The sequence below is a fragment of the Pinus tabuliformis genome, chromosome 4_2, assembly GCF_031772625.1.
Source record: "Pinus tabuliformis cultivar Carrire ecotype Pingquan chromosome 4_2, CPIR1, whole genome shotgun sequence".
NCBI classification, from domain to species: Eukaryota; Viridiplantae; Streptophyta; class Pinopsida; order Pinales; family Pinaceae; genus Pinus; species Pinus tabuliformis.
In genome coordinates, this window is record NC_142304.1 from 134,803,397 (window position 1) to 134,820,306 (window position 16,910).

Genomic DNA, 16,910 nt, shown 5'->3' on the forward strand with positions numbered 1-16,910 from the left:
AGACTTTACGTACTTACCTCGTGGTCCTTTAAGAAAGCGTCACTCTACCTCGCTATAGCTGACTGAATTATCTACCACGAACTTAGTAACGAATCCTCCTATAATCCGATCGAGCCAACGATCAACAGCACGAGCGATCTTATCCTCTGATGCTTCTAATTTGTGCCCCAACTCTAGGGTCCACACAATAGGATTTTCGAGTTTCCACCTTCCTTGGATATCTACTAACTTCGCGATCCACTCGTACATCTCAGTAGGGAAAGATGCGAAGAAGATTTTGTGGATATCTGTGTATAGGTAAGAGTCTAACCACTCTTCTTTTGTCAGTCGCAGATTCATGTTCTCCTGCACCATGAACTCGTGAATCCTCCTATCCAACCAACCTTTAATTTCCTTCTTAGTTGGATTCCAATGATACAACATCAGACATCTATATGAAGATTTAAGTCCCAAAAACAGAACCATTTGTTGGCTTGATGGGGCCTGACCCAGGTTCAGAGTTAATTAGCCAAACAAATCCCTACACTACTGGCCCTTTCGACAATAACCCGCGAAGCGTGGACTGAGGTCTCACCCGAAGCAGTATGGGGAGATGCTGGAACCAAGTTTCTGCACCTTTGAGATGTCCGAGGGGTTGATTTAGTCCAACTATGAATGGCTTCACATAGGTCACTTCACACACTGCCCTGACCTGCGAGGCCTTTGCGATCTGTTATAATCACCTTCGCACAGCGCTAATAAGGGGTTGAGGTGCTTTCACGCTGCTAAGGCAGCGATCTGCGCTATTTTCCCAAGTTACACCACGGATCTTACTTATCTTCTTATATGTGTTAGTTAACTTCGCGTAAACAGATACCTTATCTTATATTCACTTAATAAACACAATCATATATGTTTGTTCCGCATATAAATAGCACAAATGGAATTTATACCCAATACATTCAATGCAGAAAACAGTAAATAAATACATAGGAATGGTATAAAATTTCTCTTTATTAATGCTTCAATCGGTTACAGACTCAACCTACCCTGTGCACTCAGCTGCAGGGGTCCGCGCACTCAGTTGCAGACTACTAGGCCTCTACGCACTCAGCTGCAGAGCCTTCTCCTACTCTACGACCCAACGACTCGATTCTACACTTAGATAAGACTTAATTCTTCTTCTTCTATTCCATCATTAGATCCTATTTTCTTACAACTTAGAGCCTCTCTCTATTTATACAATCCCATGGTCCACAAACCATGGGTTGATCTCTAAAGCCGACATTACATTACAAAAATTAGGGGGGACAACCCTATGACTCATTTACAAGCTCGCGCTCCATGCCCACAAAACGTGGAGTCTTTACATCAAATTTAGTCAAAATCTGGGCTTTAAGCCCCAAAACTTCCCTTGGGGGATCGCGCCCAACAGTAAGTGTCATCTCTCCTCACCACTATTTGTCGTAAAAAATAAATGAAACCCCTCAATTGTTAGAAAAAATAACTTTGTAAATTTTATAGTTAGAGTTTTTATAAAAATAACAGTAAATATGATGTGGTAAATGAGGCATTAACTGAGAAGTTTTTTAATGTGATGGTGTGCTGAGTAAAAATGAGTGTATGTGCAGATAGATTAGCATACAAATAAATATATAGGGAGGCCAACAAAGCATGAATTGGGTCAGCATACGGAGCAAGAAACAGGGTATCTAATCACACCACAACAACAAAGGCAAGTGGAAGATAGTGAGAAGGAAAATGATTAAATTGCTAAGGGGTGTAAAAAAGTTCTAGTAGGGAGGATGAAGGGCCTCTAAATTGTGTATATTTTAAGTCTCATTTGATCATTACTAGACACTTAAAACTTTTATTTAACCCCCCTACTTACACATTATAGAGTTAATTCATAGGCTTAATGGGTCCTTAGGAATTCGACTTACCCTTTCTTATTATGTGCCTAATATTATTTATTTTGCAGAAAATTGAGAGAGTATTGAGTAATTTTGAATATTTGCATAATGAGAGAATTTAAGAACTTTCTCCCTGCCATGGGATGCTACATGATGGACCAATAAATGAATAGGATATTATGGAATTATTGAGCATATTCTAGAGCTCCATTGATTGAGAAAAACTAGGGATGTGTTACTTGCTATAGGAGAAGCCAGAACTCGATATTTAATGAAGATTCCTACTATTGGGGACTAGATCCACTTTTTGAGGGGCTTTGGAGGATAAAGTTTCCTTCTTTCAAGGAAGATACTTCCCAATCAATTCGTATAAGTACCAATTCAAATTAGCCTCTAGGGGCATGGATTTTTTGGTCATCTTGTGATGAAAAATTCTTATTTAGAATTTATACTTTCATTTCAGGTAGTGATGTACTTGATTTGATTCTAGTAATGAAGTTTGGTTTCATTTACATCTTCTAAGGCTTGTTTTCTTCTTCGCGTTTCTTATTCATTGACATCTCTTATTCTTACATATCTTATTTCTGCATTAAGTATTTATTATTCATGCTTCATTTTTTGTAGGTTAGATTGGCTAAATGATTGAAGTAAGTAGTTTTGAAGGTCAGATATACAATTAAAAGTTAAATTCTCCTAAGAACAATTCTACAAAGTCATATTCATCATTGAGCTACTTGGATTCATTTACTAGTTCACAATTTTGAATTTTTTGTTTTTAGTAATAAATTTGTGTTGAATTTTAGCACGTGTTAATGAAGCTATTTTGAGTCAATTCCACTTGGATTGAAGTTCAAAAACATTCAAATTAATTACAAAATTTACCCCACAACATTTTCATTTGATTAGCTTAGGCATCTGGCATGTTAACTTGACAGTGAGGTTTGCTAGAAGTTTCCTGTGGTAAAACAATTATAAATTTATTTTTGAATTGTAGCACATGTTAATGAAGAATTTTTGAGTTGATTCCACTTGGACTAAAGTCTAAAAGCATTAAACTTAATAAACAAAATTACCCCATAGAATATGTGCTTGATTAACTTAGGCATTTGTGTAATATCCCTTATTTATATATATATATATATATATATAAACAACCCATCTTAATTTTTGTTTTAATAAAAGTTGTATCCTTATTATTTCGATGATGCCTTATACATTAGGTTTTATTCAATCTCTCTATCTCCATATAGTGTTGTACCAACACTATTGAACTACAATTGACATGTATTCTTGAATAGTCCACATGTTTCGCATGGATGAAATTTTGTCAACCAATGGTCTAATTAATATCATTTCACAAAAAAGGTTTTATGTATTAATATGCACTATCTAAATGATGACATCCTCCACTTTGAACTTCGTAATCCTTTTTACCATATTGAGGAATCCTAAGTTTTCATGTCCATATTATTGCACCTTGTCCTTATTTATATTAAGAAAAAGTGGATTTCTATCCATACTTTAACTACAATTTGCATCTATTAATAACTATCTTGACTACCATTGCTATTATCATCATATTTTTATATTTTTATATTGTTTCCTTATAACATAATACATGAACCACTCTTTTTGTCAGATACTAATAATATATTCCATATATATGTAACCAATGTGGTGTACAGAATTCGTGTATCAGATTGATAACCCTTCATATGGCTTGATACAAAGTCATGATATTTCTTTGTCATATAAATGACTTGACTCCTTGTGAGTTATGAATGTGGTATTACTTTAGCAGTTACGTTAGTATGAAAATTCATAGCAAGTGTATGAAAAATGTTTCACTTAAATTGTTGGTGACGTGCAGTCCTAACAACAAAAGTATGATTGTGTCTATGCTTCAGATCTACAATAAAACATTAGAAAAACCCCGCAACAAAATAGATCATGCAAATAGAGACATATAACAGCAGAAAATCAAAGTATAATAACTCAATGGAGGACTTGAATAAATGATAATTTATTAATGAATACACCTGGTAAGGAGAAATTACATAATGGGTCTGCAGTTCCTCCTTTGTGGAATGGGTCTTTCTTGACCGTGTGCTTCAGCAATGTGCTTCTCTCTCTCAATATGCAATGGGTAGAAAATAAAAGGTGCTTGAACTAAAGTGGGAGCTCAAATGTTATGAGACAACAATGGGGACGATGAAAATAGTCATCGTGAAGAATGGAGAGAAAAACCTCTATTTATAACCAAATATGGGAATAGATTGAGAATTAGAAAATAATAAAATATTATTGACTAAATCAAAATATAGTCGTTGTGGATATTTTATCATGTTTTTTAGAGGGAACAGATATTCAAAATGGTCAAATATTTATTTAGAAAGTGGTTGAAGTGATTAATAAATAAAAATAATTTATTAATCACTTTGTGAAAATTAAGAAAAATATGAATTTGAAATAATTATTAAATAAGGATTTAAAAATTATATCAAAAAGAAAATAGGGAATAAATAAGGAATAATAAATAAATAATGGTTTATTAATTATTCCAAGGTTATTAAGTCAAAAGTGATGAGAAATAATTATAAATAATTATTTAATAATTATTTGTAGAGAATATTAAATAAATAATTATTTGTTTAGTTATTCTTATGGGGTTTTTTGGATTTTAAAGATATATAATTTAGAAAAATAGTTTATTAAATTATTTCTTATGGTGAAAGTGGGTTTTACCATGGTAAAATTAATCTTACATGGTGTATTTCTATCCACCTAGTAAGAAATGGCTAGGTGAACATTTTTTGGATGATAACAAATTTCCCCCCAATGTAAGAATGTAAGGAGCAAATTGTATGACCGAAATATGTTGTAAGTTGCACTTTCATGAGACAACAAAGGTGGCTCATAGAGAGAGGGGGAGGTGAAGCAAGGCAAGGAAGGACTAGGAATGGAGGGGGTGAGACCTACTTAACTGATAGAAGTCTCCTTTTATTAGTAATTACATAATCTCAAATGAGGTGGGGGAGGCATACCCATACCCGCCGAGATAACTAAGTACATATAATAATGGTGTGCCCAATAATGTGGGTTTGATCAATAAATTACATCATACATGATATGTCGGCATCAATGGGCTAAAAAGTGATACAATGATACAATAAGTCTCATATACACAATGTGCCCAGAAAACAGAAGCCAGGACGGGATACAACAACATATGTTGATTTGAGTACATGAGACATAGTTTCCCCCCCCCCCCAAATTGAGAGGAGGTGGGAGATCACAATCAAAGAATCCTTGCTAAAAATAAAATGGATCTGAAGATCTAAATGTATTATCTGAAGGAGACATGCATGTTGTGGGCTCTGCAAGCGGTAAAAACTAAGCCAGTCAAATCTACAAAACTACATCTGAGGTTGGAGCATAATCTTTTGTCATCTAGGTATGTGGGGGGCTACCTAAAGGGCCACCCCCTCATGAGGTATGGAACATCTCACACATACCTGGGAAAGAATGGTACAATTTTTTGGATCACTCGACCATCAAGTGTATAATTCTTGAACGTGTGATAATGACTTAGAGGCGAGCACACGAGGAATTACCAAGTTAAAAGGAAATGATGATTCCCTTTTCTTGATCTGAGGCACCAAACAATGATGAATGTTGGAACCAAGTTACATTTCCCTCTAAACCACTATCCTATCATAAATGTGTTAAAGTCAACAGAAGATGGCTTGTCAGAGTTGAGGCAATGTAGATTCTTCAATAAAGGCACGAGGATCATAGTAATGTGACTAATAGACTGACACAAGGGATAATGATGGAGGAATAAGATGAGTCATGGAATGACGAATTCCCTTGTCAAAGCATAATATGCATGGTTAACTTGGCAACAACTAAATCAATTCTAGAGGGGATGGCCAATTACTCAGGCAGAGGATTTTCAAAGAAAAGTCAGAATAGTTGGAGGCCAAATGTGAGCAAAATAGGATGAATGTGATGCAAAGATGGATGATGTATTGTAACAAGACTCAATGGGACTCTGAAGAGACTCCATTGATACAAGGGTGACTCATCTTTGATGCCCTAAACAAGGGTGACTCTATGATGCTTCCACATAGGGAAGGCATAAAAGGGACCATAAAAACATGAGTAGATAATGGTTACTCATGATGAAACTCAACAAATAAGTCAATAAGTGCAAAGGAAAAGTGGTACCATAGTACAGACGACTCATATGAAGAGATTAAGTTTTGATAGGCGGAAAAATTAGACTACATGGAAAAATGGATTCCTAGAAAAGTTTTAAATTACCAAAAATGAAGAGAGACTCATTATAGGGCTCGGCAATAGCTTTCAAATGGTGTTGACGGTTTGAAAACCGAGTTACGGTTTGCTCGTAATGGTCAATAGAAAAACTAGGGTTTTCCCTATAAAAGGGCTTCTTACCCCAATTCTCATTCATTTTCACAATGAGTTTTTGTGAATTGTGAGAGGAGGAGGAGACCATAAATCTTGGCAAGCTCATAGCCGAAAAATGACCATCAGAATCTGGATCTACGACTTTGAGGTAGGTGGCCTAACATTATTCATCATTTTCTGTGGATTAGATTTCAAGATTTGGGATTCAATGGGCTAAGGGAAATCGTTGCTCTTCTTCACTGTTAACACACATGTTGGGCCTCTTTTTGCACCCTAGGCACATTAAAGATGCAAAAAAGTGCTCCTAGTGAAGTTTTTGTTTAAAAAATTGCACCGAGGACCTAAGGGAAAAATAATGTTGGGGGTTTCCTAGAAGCTGAAGCTGAGGTCTTAAAATGTATGATATGGCTCTGAACTAAAAAAATATGATGGCTTTTGGTAGGTATGGTAGAGTTAAGGTTGGTATGGCGAGAACGAGAGTTTGATGATCTTCACACTGAGATTCAGGGGAATCAGGTTGCCATATGAGCTTTGACACGATATAGGTTGCTCAAGTTCTTGGGGAACCCATTTATGAGAGATGGAGAACCACTTCTATCCCAGATTGTGAGTTATTAGGACCCAAATCAGGACTCATTTGTTATTAAGGGGCATAAGATCGAGATCACTATCCAGGACATATACTTCTTGATAGGGTTTCCACCCTTGGGGGTGGTGGAAGAGATACATCAAATGCTACCTCGTGGGAGGAATATTGGATAGTTTTTTTATTGTCATTGTGTACCAGGTACTCGAGTAAAGGACACAAGTATCCAGATACATGACTTGGAGAGACTTGATACATGACCTACAGTTGTAACAGTGGTGCAGATATTGGGTATCCATTCCTTCCACCGTATTACTGGAGGATAGATGATGCTAGTGGAGAGTGTACTGGGAGGGACCTATTATGGATGGACCCAGATGTTTCTGACATCATTAAAACGTCAATTGGTTCTATAGAGGCAACAGACCAATGATAACTATTCATTTGGGACAATTTTGTGCTCATTCCTCTTTGAGAAGATCTCCACAATCTAACCACATGTGCAGATCCGTGATGTGGGCCCATAGGAGCCTAGGATGCACCATTAGGGGCAGCTACTATGATGGGCTAGAGGGGGAGGAGTCACACTTGTGTTCCGACTTGAATTTTTTTCTCATTGGTATCAAATGCCACTCTACAAAGACAATTATCCATACATTGGTATGAAATGCCAGGGTGATCTTGATCTACTGCTTCGACTGGGACGAGCATGGGGACCAAATGGTAAGTGATAATTGTTATATTTTGGTTGCATTTATAGTTTATAAAAGATAAGTATGTGGTACTAATTTTCAAACTTATGGCATGCATATATATCACTCATTAAACCAACAGGATATGCAAGATGAGCTACAGCACTTGGGGTTATATATCAGAGGGGATCGACATCACAATAGAGGCCAGATAATGATGCATTACTAAAGGATATCCATCATAGGTTGGACTTAGTACTGATCAGGGTGACAGATCGTGGATGGCACAAGTTGGAAGATCAATACACAAATTCATGTACGAGTCTTCCCTTTGAGTGGCGAGTTATCTTGAGGCGCATAGCGATGGAAAGTTAGGTAGTCAGAAAATTATGAGTTGGGAGTGTGGCCCCACTAGCTCGGAACCCTCTAGAAGATAGTGATTAGTCATAGGGGTGTGTGTGTTACCATTTTTGTATGTAGCAGGTTATGGGCATGTCAGATGTATTTAGAGTGGTGGACTCCAAACACTATAAGATGGATATTATGATACATAATATGGTTATGCATATTTTTGTGACAATGTGATTCATCATTTGTTTATTTTATGGATGTCTTCTTGTATATGCATGTGATAAATGCCAATCTAGAATTTTGTTTGCAATGGTATCTACATATTTATTTTTTGCTCTAGAAACATGATTGAATGAAATGGATTCAAATTCATGCGTTGAAATCTTAACTTGTAGATATTTTCTAAATAGCATAGTATTATGCTATTCAATTTCATGACAAGTAGCAAGGAACTGAGAAAAAAATGGAGATGAAGGATGAAATAATCAAGGGCATCAGCAAACAAACCTATCACTGCATCATATTCGACATGATTATTGGTGGAAGATCCAATGCAAAAGTCATTGGAATGGACTAATGAATGCAAAGGGAGAAAATGGTCCAAGCTACCAAGGCTAGATTCTTGGAGAAGTGACTTGCACCATCGGCATAACCAATATACTGTGTGAATGATGGATCCATATGAAAGGTGCAAGAAGACAACAAATGAGATTATGGGAAATGTAAGCTACCTGAATGCAAATAAAGAATAAATAACTTGCATTTCAATGGGAAATGTTATGGGTAGAATTTCTTTAGGTAGAGTGCATTGCAAGGGTTGAGAAAACTTTCTCCTTCTAGACCCTCTAAAAGGATCGTGCCATAATGGTTCAAACTTCCAATGCCCTAGCACATCGTGAGCTTGGTCATAGACAAGAACAAGGTTGTTTTCATGAAAGGTACGAGGGTGGACTTTACAGCGATACTCAGCTTTGGTGCACTTTTTGTCCGCTTCAATGGTTTGCAAGGTAACACGACGGTATTCATTAGCACACTCTAGCATGATGAGTCATTGTTTTAAAGGTTGGATATCTAGGAGAAGGTCGATAGAAAGGTGGAGGGAGAGGATTTCACACTCAATCGGTAACACTACCTCTTATCCATAGACAAGGCAGAAAGGAGTGAACCTGGCGGTGGTTTTGAAAATAGTTCTATAGGCCCACAACATAGGGAAGAACATTAGATGCTAGTTGGTCTTGTGTTTATTCACCGTCTGTTGAAGCATAATTTTATAGATTTAATTGGAAGATTCAACTTCCCATTGGTTGAAGAGTAATAAGATGATGAATATTGGTGTTAAAAACCCAACAGTGAGGATAGCTCATTCCATGTCTCATCTTCAAAGTGTTGGCCATGGTCAGAAACCAATTATTTCATAATCCCAAATCAAGTGATAAAGTTTTTAACGAAGAACAAGGCTACAGTAGTTGCGGTGTTATTGAACGTGGGCATGTCTTTAGCCAATTTGGTGAAATAATCAATGAGGATGATAATATACTTGTGATTATTGGTAGATGGATTTCAAACTCCATAAATTCAATGGTCCTTTTACAAATTGGATCGGTTGTGATGACAGGATGGAGGGGAGCACATACAGAAAAAGCCTTTGGGGTGTATAATTGATAATTGGGGTAGTGTTTAATTGCCTCAATGCAATCGCCAAAGAGAGAAGGCCAAAAGTATCCAGTATGCATGATTTTCTGAGTAGTGGCCATTTCGAAGAGATGACCACCACAAGCGTCGCTATGACAGGTATTGAGCACTTACTCAGGTTCAACATGGATGAGACAATGACGATGGATAATGTCGACACCGCAATGATAAATATCATCACCAATGAGGAGGTAGCGAGGGGCTTGGTGTCGAATGTGTCGTTTATCATCACGAGTGAGATGGGTGGGAAATTTGTGGGTTCAGAAATAGGTGTGGATGTTGTCATACCAGGGATGGGTTGATCAAGGGGGTAGAAGTGAGGGCATGTTTCAGGGAATAAAAGATTGTTGAGCTTGATCATCCCAAATGAATATAATATTAGATCAAAGGAATCTAAGAAACACATGAATAGTGGTGGCATAGTCAGGAACAAACTTGTGAAGAAAGTTGGATTTTCCTTAGAGGATTTGCAGTTGGCGAAGGGTGCGAGGAGGAGGAAGTTCAAGAATGGCTTGAACTTTTAGAGGGTCAAGTGTGATATCATCTTTGGACACAATGAAGCCTAAAATCCATCTGACAGGAAAAAAAAGCACACTTAAGGGGATTGAGGTGAATGTTATACTTGCGACATCGTATGAAGATGGTATGCAAATCAGCAAGGTGTTACAATCGAAGTTTGGAACGATTAGTGAGATCATTGAGATATTTAAGTGTTATCACTCCAGGAAACTCTCCTAGGTTGTAGCTCGGAGATGCCTGGTAACATATAATCTTCAATATTGTTCTAGGAACTATTGGAATGGATGAAGGTTTGGATCAAGCCAGACAACCGTTTCAACTCTATTTTCACTCTAGAAATGCAAGAACACCCTCAGCTTGACAAGGCTTTAGACCACTAATGCTCAATAGTTTGTAGATTCAATGGATAGATGGAGAATACTAACTGTACCAGCAGATGCATACATAAACATATATGAATGGCTAGCTACAGGAAGTAAATGAAGCTTGCAAATCTAATTTATCAGCACAGAGATAAGATGATAGTTATCTAGCATTAGACACAGAAGAAAACATGAATAACCTATTTAATTGAAAATCCAATTTATCAATGCAGAGATAAGATGGCAGTTATCTGGCATTAGACACAGAAGAAATCATGAATAGACTATCCAAGTGCAATCTTAGGACAAAGGAGAAAATGGGAATTGAACATGTAACAGCAAAAGAAGCTTGTATTACTGGAATGAAGATGAGATGCTGCAAGGAACAGAGTAACCACAGTCTCCAGAAGTTGAATCTTTGTTACATTTAACTTTCAGCCATTTATAGGCCTTTTACAATGCTCCTGAGCTCTCAAAGGCTCGGAGTTTCTTAATCTATCCTCTTTGCCTCTTTAACTATTTGATGCCCTAACTAGGCAAGTGTGGGCTTGGAGGTTTCTTCTTCTGACAGCAGAGTAACTGCATTCTGTTAGTTGTATGCGTTGTCTAGGAGCTCTCTCATGCCAAAGATGCCCCACAATCATTTCTATTGTTTTTGGTTGTGTTGCGTTGTTTATGATCCATGATGTTTCTATTTCAGGCTGCATCGTGTTGTGATGCTCCATGATCGCTTTCTGGCCTCTGTTTCCCGGCCTCTGCTCTGTGTTGGAATGGCTATCGGGCCTATGAAATCCCCGCAACGGCCCCTTTTCTGTAATAAACAGAGAAATGCTGCCATATTGTAAAATCCTGCCCATCTCAATTTATTTCGAACTTCAAAAGTCCTTAAACATTGCCTATTCATCTATCGGGTCCACCCTCTGGGTCGTTGTCGCTTGTCGCAAAGGGCCTATCCCTTGGTTTTTTCAGAAATGCGTCAAAACATTGAAAATACATTGAAAAATGGATTTGGCGGACCTAAAATATTATATATTTCCCTTTCCGAACCCTTTTGGGTCTGAGTCTTATCGCATTGGTGCTGCTTAAGGTTCCCTTTGTATTTCGTTAAAATACGTCAAACTGCAAAAATGCATTGAAAATGGCCTTCCTGCGGACCTAAAATCTTATGAAATAATACTTATAATATCGTTAGGTCTGGTTCGTCATGTCGCACATATACCTGTGCATAGGCCCTGCCACATGGTGCTGCTCCGTTGTGATATAGCGATGTGATCTTATCGCAATCGTATATCGCTCATGCCCCAAGCCCATGGTTAGCGCTCCTTGATTATCTCTGATAGCGATCCTGAGACGCGATGTGGGTCATCGATATTTGTGCTTGATCGACGGTCCACATTGCATCATTGATTTCAAATGCAAGTTCCACTCAGTCTACACTTACTCCATCGGCTTGCCTCCGCCGATTGTGACCCGCCGATCCGATCATTGGAGATCGCTGATCAGGGGTGTCTTCTGCCTAACCTTAAGTCCTCCTCTGTGCTTGGTCGATTGTGATTTGTCAGTTAGATTCGGGTCATTAATCAGCCATATCTAACAGTTGTTGTGCATCATCTCTGAGTATGCCTCCGGTACTTGGTTTTTTCACTGTTTTTGAGTGTTTTAGCCTCCCGATAGTGCTTTTCCACCATGCTAAGGGATATTGGCATGTGATTGTTTCGATCTTTGGATGATCTTAAGCAAATTTTGAAGACTTCAGGAGTGTTTTGGATCCATTTTTGGGCCAAATTCCAACAAGGCTAACAGTAAGGACAATGTGATCCAGGTCATGAAAAAAATAGGAATTAACCCACTGAAAAGTGGCACTAACATTATAACAAAAAGGCATGACCTTTTAAGCAAAAGTTCCCCACAAACAAGTAAAAGTAGTTTTAAGTTGACTGGAAAAGAGGATACGTATCTGGTTGTACCCTAAGAATTCATTCGTAAAGGAAAGGACCCCATGTCCTACACACTCTTCAATGTTTTGGTCGATGAAAGGTGTGGGGAAATTGTCTTTAGGACAGGTTTTGTTCAAATCAAAAAAATTTGTGCAAACATGATTGGTGCCTTATTTCTTTAGAATGGGAATAGGGTTGGACACCCATATGGTGTACTCAATAGGGTAAATGAAACCATCATTCTTGAGCATATTGATTTTATCTTTAATAGCATCATGCTTGGAATGATGGATAGGCCTTTTCTTCTAGCATAAAGGAATCACATCATTCCATGTGTCGATATGGTGTTCAACAATAGCAGGATCAACTCTTGGCATCTAAGAATAGGAACAGGAAAAAACATCATGGAATTATTTGAATAATTTAGTGTAAGCCTCAAATTCTTCCAGGGTACATTGTGCCCCCAACGTGATATTTTTTTCAACCCTTAGTTTATTCAAAATTTTAATCTTGATGGTAAGTGAAATCTTGGCCATACTACCTTCTTTGAAAGCATCTAGTGCAGGAATGGGATTTTTGAACTAATCGACCTCACCATGGATGAAATCATTAGACTCCACAACATCTTGATCATGGGTTTTCTACAGAAGGAAATATGCACGATGGTGCATATCATCCCAAGGATAGTCAGGTGTGGTCATGGCTTCCATGATGTCTTTATCAAAAAGAAAGATGAGAGGAGGGGAGCAGCAGGTACCACATCATGAAGAGTAACTACCTGGCGCATCTTCATGAGATACAAGGTTCACATGCGCATTGTCAAAAGGGTTGGGTGGATGACTAGTAGATGTGAAATATAATAATGTTGAGACTGAAGTGTCCTCTGAAGAAGTTTCGAAAGGAGCACAATAGAAAACACCTATAGAGTCCAAATACATCGATCCCATGGATGATGGAAGGTAGAGAATATGATTTGAACTATCTATCATCTCAACATCAGGAGGGGAATCATGATGGTTGGTTGAGAAACCTCATGTCCTAGCAGAGTATTGGAGCTAGGACCTCCAGGTAGAGGGGAAGTAGAGTAACTATGAGTGGCATAACTCATGCAAAACTTGAAGTGTATCATGAAAATATTCAAGACGGGGATAGTGATGGGAATAATGTCCATACTTATCACAAAAATCACAAGGGTGATTCATGCTTAATGTTTTTTTATTCTTGGTAGACTCAGGAAAGGTAACATGGACCTCAGAAATATTAGGGTCAGGAAAAATATCAAATACCACATTCTCAATATGAGGGAGCTCAGAACAATTATTAGTGGCATACCCAACAACATCGCACAATGCACATGGAGGAGAAGGTTTTGGAGGTTTAGGAGGAGTGGTATTTGCTTGGGTTTCCTTGTATTTGTTTCCCTTTTTCTAAGATGTCCCCCCCTCCCTAGATGCTTTCGCACAAGGAGTGGCCTCCTGCTGAAGTTGTTGTGGAACTAAAGCAAAGGAAGGGGTGGTAGGAATTGGTTTGACTGAGGTCAAAGTTGTATAAGGTTTGATTTAGTCAGGAGTGTTTGAGGGAGGATCAATGTACCATACTAAGATCCCCAAGGTGATGTTAGGAACACTCAATGTACCCATTATAGGGGTAGAGAAAATTCATAGTGGTGGGAATAACAAAGGTATCTAACTAGAGGGGTAATGACCTAGAGGGACAGCTCCTGGATGGAAAAGGATTGGAGGAATGGTTCCTAGTGGAAAAGGACCATGAGAGATACCAGCAAAAGAGAACTGGCCTGTAGGAATTGTACTTGAAGGACAGGTTGAATCTTGAACAAGGGGTTGCAGAGGAGTTAGCTACTGGAAAGATGTACCATACCACTTGTCTGTAGCTTGTGACACTTGAAGAATGGAAACACTTGAAGATATAGGTTCAGAAGGAGCAGGCAGTGGGCCATAGTAATCCCCAAGCAGTCTAGAATATTTATAGACTCCAGGGGAAACATCAATAAGGGTAGGGATGGTCTTATTTCCAGTCATCAATGAAATAGTGGTACGAGGAGAGGTCTAAGACTTAGGGTTATAGTAAGTCAATTGATCGATAGTGACGATCTTCCCATTATGAGGGAAGCACATCTTGCGAAAGGCAGAATATGTGATACCTGACATGGCATAAATATGACCCAACATGATGTTATAATCTAAAGGGACATCAATGACTTTGATATCAATCAAGACCATCTTGTCCACAAAAATGATGGGGCAATTCTGATACAAACCAAGGGGCTGCAAGTGGTGATTATCCCAAGCATACAGAGTGATAGTGGATGGTGATAGGTTAGAGGAAAAAAGTTTCTTTTAGACACTAGCGACCATCACACAGGTGGAGGAGCCTTCGTCTATTATACAGCGGAGTTTTTTATGGAGACTAGCATCTGAAAGGAAACAAATGAAGGAAGGGGGGGCTTTCCGCTTTATCAACATCAAAGAAAATCAAATGACCGTCGGAAGGATCCACAACACCCAAAGCAAATAGTAGAGATTTCTATTGGTAGGGGCACATATGGAGGACTTCCAACATTGACATGGCGGCAGGATATTGCGTCAAGTAATCTATTGCACTATATGTATGGGTGGCTTTAGAATAAGCCTTATTTCGATGTAATGGCCCTTTGGGGATCTTTGGGTGAACCTCCACCTAGGCCAAGGGATATGTAAGGTACCATTTAGTGACAACTGGGGCTCAATGGAATTTTTGGTTTGGGAATAAGTCGTTGACTTATCAAGAGAATTTTTATACTAATGTGACCAAGTTTGGAGGTTGATGTCTTAAGAATTCATCATGAGGATCTGGTAATTACTGTAGCCATATTGTGAAGTTTGGGGCACTACATTACTCTAGGTAGGTTGGGCGACCACATATCCTTGATGAGGAAATGGATTAGTAAGCAATATTGGTTGTGATGAAGAGCGAGGAGGAGGTGGATCCATGGGTTGAGGTCCTCTAGGAGGAGTTGTTTAAGCTTCCTATGCCTAGCACGTTTGAGGTAAAAGGGGACACTCATGTGTATAATGACCAAAAGTCCTACAACGAGAACAAGGTTTATTATTTTTAAGGTCCTTGTTCTACTTTGGTTATATGCCTTGGTTCTAGGTTTTTGGATTTGGCTGGTTACCCTTATTGGAATTAGGTTTTCTACCTTGGTTGCCTTGGTTACCTTGAGGTTGTTGGTTTTGGTTACCCTTCACCTTAGTCCTTCTCTTAAGGTTAGGAGGATTGGTATTTTTATACTAAGCATACACTTGACTCTATGGAGGCAATTGATGTTGAGGAATAGGAGGTGGAGGCATGGAAGATTGAGGTGCTAGTACCATTGGGGCTAGAGTGCTCAGTAGTGCATAGGGATAATAACAATTCACAACAACATTTTGATAACCAGGTGGAGCAATAGTTTGCCTTGGCATCGATTGATGCAAATGGGAAAATGCATATGATGTGCTTGTTCCTTGGTAAGAGTTGACACGTGAAGGATCAGGAGGGAGATAGGTGTAAGAAGAACTGGTACCCCCTTGGGGTTGACCATAACTCATAAGAGGTTGAGGATATGGTGATGGTTGAGGGTGGGAAAGAGATCCAATAATACCATGAGTGACATGAGATGCCCCTGGTGTAGAAGTAGCACCAACCAAGGAAGATTAGGGAGGATAGTGTAAACATAACTTGACTGTGCATGGATCAGATCATATTTCAAGGTTATCTGGAGGGATTCTTCCTCAGTTTGAGGGAAGTGAGAGGCAACATATTTACCTATGGGGGCCAATAGGGTTCTCAAAAACCAATCCATATACACACGGTCTTCAAACTCAAGGGATTTACAAATGATCCTCCTTCTGCGCCATTACTGTACATGGTCAGAAAGGCAAGTTGTAGAATTTTAGCAAGAAGAGGTCAATAGTTTAGAACAAATGTCGTATCAAAGAGGTAATTTGAAATATGAAATGAAGACATTAGAGAGAGTCGCAAATGTCGAATGAGGGGCATGTAGTTGGTCAACATACCATTTGGTAGCAGCTCCCATTAGGGTACATCGGAAGAGATGAAGATGAATGGAGACTTTGGTAATGGAATTTGATGAACACCACATGTAAAAGGAGGGAACATTATTGGTGAGGTCTTCTCTAGGATTACCTTCAAACTTGGAAATGTCTAAGGGAAGTTTGGTGGGCATGGGAGGGCAATTCTAGTTATGGAGAAGATTATCATTGATGATTTGGCTTAATTGAGGGAGGCTCAAACTGGCCATATAGGGAAGCAACGGTACATTAGTGGCCATACCAGGTTCTACCAGTAGGGTTACCTTGGTTTCCACGACCCACATTAGTTCCTGACATGGTGGAGGTACAATGTTGGGAAGATGCAACATCAAAGGAAGAACTAGAGTAATT